The 10,281-nt window shown below is 39.3% G+C and overlaps 1 pseudogene; it reads left to right on the top strand.

Moving 5' to 3' along the window:
- LOC126488578 (mas-related G-protein coupled receptor member B2-like) overlaps positions 1-10,281 on the top strand; it is a 17,459-nt pseudogene that overhangs the window by 1,889 nt on the left and 5,289 nt on the right.

The raw sequence follows: 10,281 nt of genomic DNA on the forward strand, positions 1-10,281 counted from the left end.
TGAAAACAAAATAAGAAACTCCTTTCCAAAGCATCATGTCCTTAGATCCAAATTTCAAAGTCAAGGCATTTACAAAATATCTATGTTGGATTAGTTCAGCAGCATTTATAAACAAATATCTTTTGGCAGCTGTTGCTCCTTCCTCAGAATTCAAACAATTCAAACAGAGCATAATAGCATACAGTATCAAAATTCTCTGTGTATTTTCCATCTTTGTGTGCTTTATTTTAACCTCTATTTTGTTTATTTTTACTTTTATTTTATATTCTCTGTATCTTTGTCCTGGAATAACTCTGTAGACCAGGCTGTCCTTGAACTCTCAGAGATCCACCTGTCTCTGCCTCACAGGCATTGGGATTAAAGGTGTATGCTACTACACCTTGAACTCACAGAGATCTGTTTGTCTCTGCCTTCTAGGCACTGGGATTAAAGGCATGTGCTACCACACCTTGAAGTCACAGAGGTTAATCTCCCTCTGCCTCCCAAGTGTTGGTATTAAAGGTGTGTACTACCATACCCAACTACACTCTTTCTTCCTTTTTTTACTTTTAAGAACTTTTAACTTTTAGCTTGCAAATATTTTTAACACACTGTAAGCCATTTAGAAATTTTCTTTATCTTTGAATCTCTATTTACTGTATATCTCTCTTTTTCTGACCACATGAGTCTTTAATTTACCAAGCAATATCAGTAGGACTAAAGCTGTGGTTTTGAAGGCTGGATCCAGCTCATTCCTTAGCTTTCCAGCCTCATGGCTGAGGTACTGGCTGTAGCCATGTTTACTGCCACAACTCTATGGCATTTCAAGGTCCCTGCCAGCAAGCGAGCATCAGCAGACTATGCTTGCAAACCGCACAAACCGCCTGCGTAAAAGAGTCAGAGTTTGCCCTGGCAGGACACCCCAGAATGCTGGCATTTTTAAACGGCGCAGCTTTTTTCCTGCTACTGTTGAAAACAAACAAGCATTCAGTCGGCTTTTATCAACACCATTTAAATGTTTCGTGGCAGGACCTCTTAAGAGCTGAAGGGTTTTGCAGCTGAAGCTGAGTCAGGAAACCTCTCTTAGATGAGAGCGCTTGCTTGCTTCTAGAGCAGATCTGAGAAATTGCCGCCCCACGTTGGGTGCCATTCTGTAATATTAGGAGAGAAGGGGCTGTGTCATAAGCTAGCAGGCGGCTGGGGTGCTGGGGACGTAGCCCCACCGCTCTTATTATTACAATAGATAGCCCCAGAAATGAAAACTGGGTTTAAATTAAGGCTTTAAAAATATTGGATTTGATAAATTACTTAATCTCTACAATCCTATTTCTACTCCTCATGAATCAACGCATTCATTACCACAGAGTAATATAGTCCTGGGGTATCAGAGAGTACACAGCATGTGCTCATGTTTTTTTTTTTTTTAATTTTTGTTCCAGGAGCATCAGCAGAGATTTCCTAAGCAGGGATTCCAACATCTCAACCAGGGAGACTACCATCACAGCACCAAATGGAAGCATCTACACTGATTCTTCACATTGTGAAATCATGTTGCAAGCCACAATGTATCTTTCCCTCTTTGTCTTGGTTGGAATTTCAGGAAATGCCATAGTGTTGTGCCTTTTGGACTTGCACATGCACAGGAATGCCTTCTCTGTCTACATCCTCAACTTGTCTGTGGCTGACTTTCTCTTCTTAAGCTCTCAGTTTGTATATTTCATTTATCTTTTCCTTTACATGTTCTACTCCATTTTCATCTATATCCCTTATATTTTTAATGTTGTGACAATATTTGCTTATCTTTTTGGCCTCAGCATTCTCACTGCCATTAGTGTTGAGTGCTGCCTGTCTGTTTTGTAGCCCATCTGTTATCACTGCCAATGCCTCAAGGCTCATATCAGCTGCCACATGTGCCTTGCTTTGAGCTATGTCCCTGCTTTTGAGTCTCCTACATGAGGAGGCATATGACTTTCTGTTTAATAATTTTGACTCTTTTCAGTGTCAGACATTAAATTACATCACAGCTTTCTGGTAAATTGTTTTATTTGTTGTTCTCTGTGCATTGAGCCTCACCCTGCTGGTGCAGATCTTTTGTGGCTCACAGTGGATCCCTGTGACCAGGCTGTGTGTGATCATTGTACTCACAGTGCTGCTCTTCCTGATCTTTGGTCTCCAATTTGGGATCATATTTTTCCTCTACCAATGGTTTGGGTGAAGCCACAAAAACAATTTCGCACCAGTTAAGAATTATGAATAATAAAAGAGGTTATTTATTTAAGGGGAAAAACTTACAGATCACTATCCCAAACAATAGTCCTCTTGTTGCAAACAGGAAGCAGAGTGTAGTCAACCAGAATGGGAGCCAAAAGCGAGAAGAGAGATTGCCTGGTTCCCACTGCTTTTTAAAAGTATAAGAGACCACACCTCAGTGGGCTAGTATCTTAAAGGCTATTGACTGAAGGAGTGGAAGGAGCTCCTGCAGCACCTCCCCCTTTTGTTTAAATAAGAGAGTTCCAAACCCGATACAAAACAATATACACTAGGGACAGATATCAAGTATAAGATTAGAATTACAACCAGCATAAACAATATTAAGTAAGGAACATATGCTAAATGTTTTAATAAGTATCCTATCCCACAGAGTCTAAGTCTTGTATAGGAAATGGCTTGGCTAGATCATAAGAGGACAGTAACTATGACTATCTAATCTTCAACCTCATCAAAGGCCTGAGAAGGGAGATAATATTACTTGTGCAAGTAGAAAGTACAATCAAGTAGCTTCCAACGTGAGCAATATCTGATGAAGACAATTAGCTACCTGAGCAATCACTCAAAGTCTCATTTTGTAACGTTGAGGCAACCAACTTTGGCTAAGTCCTAGTGTAACTGACAGAACATTTTCAGAGGCAGGAAATTTTTCAAAACCATTTTAGCCTGTCTTGGCAAGATTTGACAGTCCTGCTTATCCATTTCCAGATACTATTTAACTTGCCAGTTGTTGAGGCATTGTCAGTTTCTTGCCCAAAGGCCAGTTTTGCCAAGAAGAAAACAAGCTCCAAGTGGAGTAAATTTGGTGGTCAACATTCTCTCGGGAATAGATTGGTGCTATCAGAAGCAATCATGTCTCATGTCAAGAGAAACCTAAATTATTTAAATGCCATGTTCCACAGATCCTTGAAGTTGTTGAAGAATACCTATCTAGACAGACTACAGTCTCTATGTATCTAAAGAACTAATTGATCTAACTGTATATACAACAAACATGAACAACTATTGACCTATAATAATATGAAAATATACCCTAAAGTGGTGGAGGAGGTCCTTCTTTCTATGCATTGCTTTTATTGGTTGAATAAAGAGACTGCCTTGGCCTTTTGATAGGCCAGCCCTTACATGGGCAGAGTAGACAGAACTGAATGCTGGGAGAAAGAAGGCAGAGTCAGGGAGAGCCACCGTGGATTCTACAAAGTCAGACATGCTGAACATTTCCTGGTAAGCCACAACCTCGTGGTTCTACACAGATTATTAGAAATGGGTTGAATCAAGATGTAAGAATTATCCAAGAAGAGGCTAGATATAATGGGCCAGGCAGTAATCTAATTAATGCAATTTCCATGTGGTTATTTTGGGCATAAGCTAGCTGGGTGGCCAGGAGCAGGGCAGGATGAAACAAGATGTCACGTTCCTACTACAGAGTGGTGCTCCAACATGATGGACTAAATCCACTCAAAAACATGAGAGAGCTTAAAAAGAAGAGAGAGTTTAACACAGCTTTTTGATGTTTTTTGACAGCATGCCACAGAGAGAATTTCCTGACTCAGCAGCCATAACATTTAAAAAAAGCTGTCCCATTTTAAAACACTACTTTGTGGGCCCTGCCGCCAGTGCAATCTATGGCTATGAAGCATTTTTGGGCCTGGATGTTTGTGTGCCCACTCAGGGTCAGGAACAAAGTAGCTGAGACCATGCCAATGGCTCAAAGTTTCCTGCCTGAGTAGGCAATGGGATCAGGTCTACTCGAAAGTGGCGGTTTTGAAATACCAGTTTCTGGGCTGTGTCACCAGCGTGACCTCGGGCTCCTGCGGGAGACAGGGTATTTGAATGGGGTTTTGTGAGTAAAATGCTATGACTTGCTTGATGGCAATGTGGACTCACTGTGTGCCTGGAACTGCTTGTGGCTCTGGGGCACCAAATGGCTCTGAGGCAGGAGCGGCTCCCCCATGCTGAACTGTGCTGACCTCAGGCAGTAACTATCATAATTATCATAATAACAGTGCAATTAAGGTTTAGACTGGGCTGTAAACAGGCAGTACCATATTACCCCTAAATGGCACAACTTAAGTTTTTAAGAAGTGCTCCTGGATAATAAAAATGACAGACTCACAATAGGCCAGGCTGCACAGTACACTGCATGGCAGATTTGGCTGTAACTTGGATGAAAAGAGTTTCTGTGCTGCACGCTCAGTCTCAGAGTTAAACTGCTGAGTGAAGCTCCTACCTGGCAGCCCCAGAGATAGGGGAAATGGTACATCCAACAGTTTGAAATTAGAGAAAGGTGGAGCCAACATCCAGAGCAGCCCGCCACTCCATGGCTCAAAGGCACAACTGATTCAGAGGCACAAGTGGCTCTGCCATGGTGGACTGTGATTGTTGCAGCATCTTAGATTCTGTTTGTAATAGCCAGAACCTGGAAATAACCTAGATGCCCTTCAATTGAAGAATGGATGAAGAAAGTATGGAATATATACATATTAGAGTACTACTCAGCAGTAAAAAACAAGGACTTCTTGAAGTTTGCAGGCAAATGGATGGAAATAGAAAACACCATCCTGAGTGAGGTAAGCCAGACCCAAAAAGAGGAACATGGGATGTTCTCACTCATATTTGGTTTCTAGCCATAAATAAAGGACATTGAACCTATAATTCGGGTTCTTAGAGAAGCTAAATAAGAAGGAGAACCCAAAGAAAATCATATAGGCATCCTCCTGAATATTAAACTTCATCAGGTGATGAAAGGAGACAGAGACAGAGACCCACATTGGAGCACCGGACTGAAATCTCAAGGTCCAAATCAGGAGCAGAAGGAGAGAGAGCACAAGCAAGGAACTCAGGACCGCGAGGGGTGCACCCATACACTGAGACAATGGGGATGTTCTATCAGGAACTCACCAAGGCCAGCTGGCCTGGGTCTGAAAAAGCCTGGGTCAAAACTGGTCTCGCTGAACATAGCGGACAAGGAGGACTACTGAGACCTCAAGAACAATGGCAACGGGTTTTTGATTCTACTGGACCTATTGGTTTCGTGGGAGCCTAGGCAGTTTCGTGGATGCTCATCTTACTAGACCTGGATGGAGGTGGGTGGTCCTTGGACTTCCCACAGGGCAGAGAACCCTGATTGCTTTTTGGGCTGACGAGGGAGGGGGAAAAAAATAGGGGAAGGGGAGGGAAAGGGGAGACGGCGGTGGGGAAGAGACAGAAATCTTTAATAAATTAATTAATTAAAAAAAGAAAGAAAGAAAGAAAGAAAGAAAGAAAGAAAGAAAGACAACGCAATAGGACAGATTCAGACATAAAAGACCTCTAAATGGGTCTTAGTGTTATATAGACATATGTAGGCTTCGAAGAGAAAAAAAAGAGTATTAAAAAGTCATAAAGTAAAGTTAATGCCTTAAAAAGGGTAAAGTCTTTAAAGAGACAGAGTACAGATAGTTATAGATTAAAAGAAATAAAGAAAAATAAGCCATGTAAAACCGGAAAATTCACAGAGATCCTGGATTCTGTATAGTATTGTGTTTTCTTTAAATTTTTTGACTGTGAAGGAGTTAAATACAGAGAGACATTTCATTGTGTAGTCTGATAAACTAAACCAGCATATATAATCTAAAGGTATCATGACTTCAGAATTTGGGTCTAAGGATATGATGTTTTGGAAAAGAGGTTCTTCTTTTGTTTTCACAGAAGATGAGACCCTGTGGATTGCTTCTAGACCAATATGGTATGATAGACCACACCCTCCTGAAAGGTTGCTGTGAACACCCTCAAAAATTTACTTTGCTCAACTGCTGACTGAGAGGATCCTAGCACACATGGTACACCCTGAAAGACCTGAATAACAGCACCTCCATACAGCAAAAAGCAGTTTGCTGAACTTGCCTAAAGGTGAGATGATCCTTCAGGGTTCCTGATTTGTGAAAGAGTCTGCAAAACATTCTGCAGGATACAGAAAAAAAGTGACTGAACTGTCTTTAAAATTTCCTGCTTCATGCAAATGTCTGCTGGATACTATGGGCCTGTAGGCTGAAGATGGATGCCTCAATGGTACAAAAGAACTTTGGGTGACTGTCCAGGCAGCAAGATGTCTCTGTCATTTCTAGAGTTTTGGAAGTTGCTTACAATACACTTCCTGTTTATTTAGGTAATATTATATCCTTCTGGGGTCTTTGATGGAGTTAAAGAATAGATAGTTATAATCTTCCTTAGTTTTGATAAAAGATAGTGGATATAAATATTGTAACTGTAATTCTTGCTTGATAACTGTTTTATTATATGTAATTTTACTATGTTAAAGTGAAAGCCTTCCTTTTTGTTTAAACAAAAGAAGGGGAAATGGTGTAGGGGGTCCTTCTTTCTATGCAGTGTTTTTATTGGTTGAATAAAGAGACTGCCATGGCCTTTTGATAGGGCAGCCCTTAGTTGGGCAGGGTAAACAGAACTGAATGCTGGGAGAAGGCAAAGTCAGGGGGAGCTACCATGGAGTCACCAGTCAGACATGCTGAATCTTTGCCGGTAAGCCAAACCTTGTGGTTCTACATATTATTAGAAATGGGTTGAATCAAGATGTAAGAATTATCAAGAGGCTAGATATAATGGGCCAGGCAGTAATCTAATTAATGCAATTCCATGTGGTTACTTTTGGGTATAAGCTAGCCAGGTAGCTGGGAACTGGGTAGGATGAAACAAGGTGCAGCACTCCTACTACACTAAGAGTTGTATCAATATACAAAATGTCCTAAACCAAGGTAGAAACATGCATATATATAATCTGACAAAATAACTTTGTATATATGTACAAATAATGTAAACAAATATAATTTGAACTTGTATCAATATACAAAAACTATACCAATGTAAATTATCCATAAATAATAGCTCACAAGTATTCACTCTATTAAACACTATTACTACCCCCCATTTTTGAACAAACATAGTTTTCACCCCAACCCTCTATTTAATACAAGTAATAATCAACAACCCCTAAACAATGTTCCCAACCCTATGGACAAACTTTTTGGGACAGGGATTGTCGTCTTCTAGAATAGCTTCCAGCTGTCATAGGGGTGATGTTCTCTTAATGGGATCCTGCAAAAATTAAGTGGTGGTTAAGTTCCAAAATTACTGTCTAATATAGTTGCAAACAATTTCTGATCAGTCAACAGGTTTTTATTTGGAGTTCTGGCCAGAATATGAGAAGGTGTACTATTTCAGCAGCTGGTACCCAAAATGGTCTTATAGTAGTGCTATCTGCATCATGATGTCATCTCAACTAGGTAGAGGGGTTGCTGTGGGGCCCCATCTTCTTCCTGGAAACTTTAAAGATTACTGCAGATGGTTCCCAATATGAGACAGAAATGCTGAATGTTCCTTTTAACAACAAGCTTGGATTTTGAGAAGTACAAAGCCATTGTCCAACTCCAAAACCAGCTAAATATATTAATATAGATAGATAGACAGACAGTAGATGTGTGTGCATGTGTGTCTGAATAAATGTAATTGTAACCAGTACCTTTATACATAATCCATATTTTGTTTTCCAGATAATCCTTAGTGGATAGCTATTTTTCATTCTATCAGCATCCAAACATCCAGGGTCTCTTGAATTTTTTATGACATCTAATTTTCTGACGTGTAATTTTCTTGAAAGGATAAGAGCAGAACCTTGCCCCAACCCTATATGGCTGTCCTTACCACCTGTATGATTGTTACCATTGTAGATAAGCTGTCATTTCTCTGTTTCAATAGGTTTCTCCTAAATGAATCTTTATTAATTTTGATGGTATCCATAATTTTTCTCCTTCTGTGGAAACAAGAAAAACCCCTTTCCCCAACATATCACATCTCCTGGTTTCCTTTGTAAGGTCATCACATCTTTGAAATAAACTGGTTGATATAATTCAGAAGACTTTTCTGTTATCCAATGTCTCTCCGCTGCTGTGATCCCTTTCTCATTAGCGTAAAAAAAAATTGAAGGTTAATAAAGCATTATGCAATCTATTTCTGGGGGTATTTTCCATCCCTTTCTGTTTTTTCAGCATATCCTTTATAGTATGATTTGACCTTTTTATAGCTGCCTGACATGTAGGATTATTTGGTATACCTGTAATGTACTTTATATTATAATAAGCAAAAAAATTTCATTTTCTTATATATGCTGGACCATTGTCTGTCTTTATTTGTGCAGGAATGCCCATGATGGCCATAACTTCTAATAAATGTGTGATTACTGAATCAGCCCTTTCTGAGCTCTAGAAAGTTTCCCATTGAAAACCTGAATATGTGTCTATGGTGTGGTGTACATATTTTAATTTACCAAATTCTGTAAAGTGGAACACATCTATCTGCCAGATTTCATTCGAGTACCCTTAGGCCTACTCCCAGCAAGCAATCGTGTTTGATTATAGAAAGAGCAAGTAGGACACCTCTTTACAATCTCCTTAGCTTGTTGCCATGTAATAGAAAACTCTTTCATTTAACCTTTGTTATTGACATGATTTTTTAAATGTAATTCAGAGCCCTGAAACACACTTCCAATCAATAATTGATCAGTTTCTGCATTACCTTGTGCTAGATGACCTGGAAGACCCTATGGGATCAGATGTGTGTTATGTGGACAAAGCTTATTCATGATTATATCTTACACCGTTGTGAATAATGAAGTCAATTTTGTATCATCTGGTATAAATACAGCAGTTTCAATATGTAAGACAACACTTTCTGCATATTGTGAATCAGTAACTATATTGAGAAGTTTTTTTTTTTTTTTAAATCCTGTAGTACCATAAGAATAGCATATAATTCTGCCTTCTGGAAAGAATTATAAGGGCATTGTTCCACCTTACTTAATTCTTCTGATTTGTAACCAGCCTTCCCTGTTTTATTCACATCAGTATAAAATGTACAGGCTTCTGTTATTGGTGTATCACATTCAATTCAGGGAAGAATCCAAGAAGTTCTCTTTATAAGATTAAGTCTATCACTTTTGAGATAGTTGCTATTAATTGCTCCCAAAAATTAGCACAAGCCCTTTTTCAGGGTTCATTGTCTTCCCATTATTTTTTTTTTTCATCAGTAGTAAATGACAGTATAGTCTCTGCTGGGTGTATACCTGCTAATTGACAAAGTCTCAATTTACCTTTTATAATCAATTCAGAGACTTTTTTCCACATAAGTTTTAAATTTTTTACTTGATTTATGTTGTAAAAAGATCCATTCTACGATATTATTGTCCCTCTGAATTAAAATTCCTGTAGAAGAAATTCTGGAAGGCAATAGGACTAAAATACAATTAAGATTTGGTTTCACCCTATCCACATGTATCTCCTGCAATTTCTCTTCAACAATTGCCAATTCCTTTTTCCACTTCAGCAGTTGATTCTCTGGGACTATTCAAGTCTTTATCACCATCTAAAGTTTTGTTTAAATGAATTATAAGATCAGGTGTTATCCAAACAGCCAGCCATAGACTGGAATGTCTCCCAATAAGCTTTGAAAGTCATTAAGAGTCTGCAACCAGTCTCTCCAAATTTGTGCCTCTTGTGTTCTAATTTTCTGTAAGCCTACTCTGTAACCTAGGTAATTAATAGAATTTCCTCTTTGAATCTTTTTCAGAAGCAATTTGTAATCCCCATTTAGGCAAGACTTTCTTTACTTCTTCAAACATCCTTTCTAAAGTATCCATATTTGAATCAGATAACAAAATGTCATCCATGTAATGGTAGATTATAGATTTAAGAAATTGCTTACGAATTATTTCCAATGGCTGGCTGACAAAGTATTGGCACAGGGTGGGACTATTGAGCATTTCCTGTGGGAGGACGTGTTGAAATAAGAGCGGCGGGGCTGCGTCCCCAACACCCCGGCCACTTGGCTAGCTCATGCCTGAAATAACAACACACAAACTGTATTCATTTAAGAACTGCTTGGCCCATGAACTCTAGCCCTTACAGGCTAATTCTCGCACCTGGACTAGCCCACTTCTAATGATGTGTGTAAGCACCCCAAGGTGCGCTTACCGGGAAGATTCTA

Source organism: Alexandromys fortis, unplaced genomic scaffold (assembly GCF_014885135.2).
Source record: "Alexandromys fortis isolate MF-2015 unplaced genomic scaffold, M_Fortis_MF-2015_v1.1 scaffold_170, whole genome shotgun sequence".
In the NCBI taxonomy this organism is placed as follows: Eukaryota; Metazoa; Chordata; class Mammalia; order Rodentia; family Cricetidae; genus Alexandromys; species Alexandromys fortis.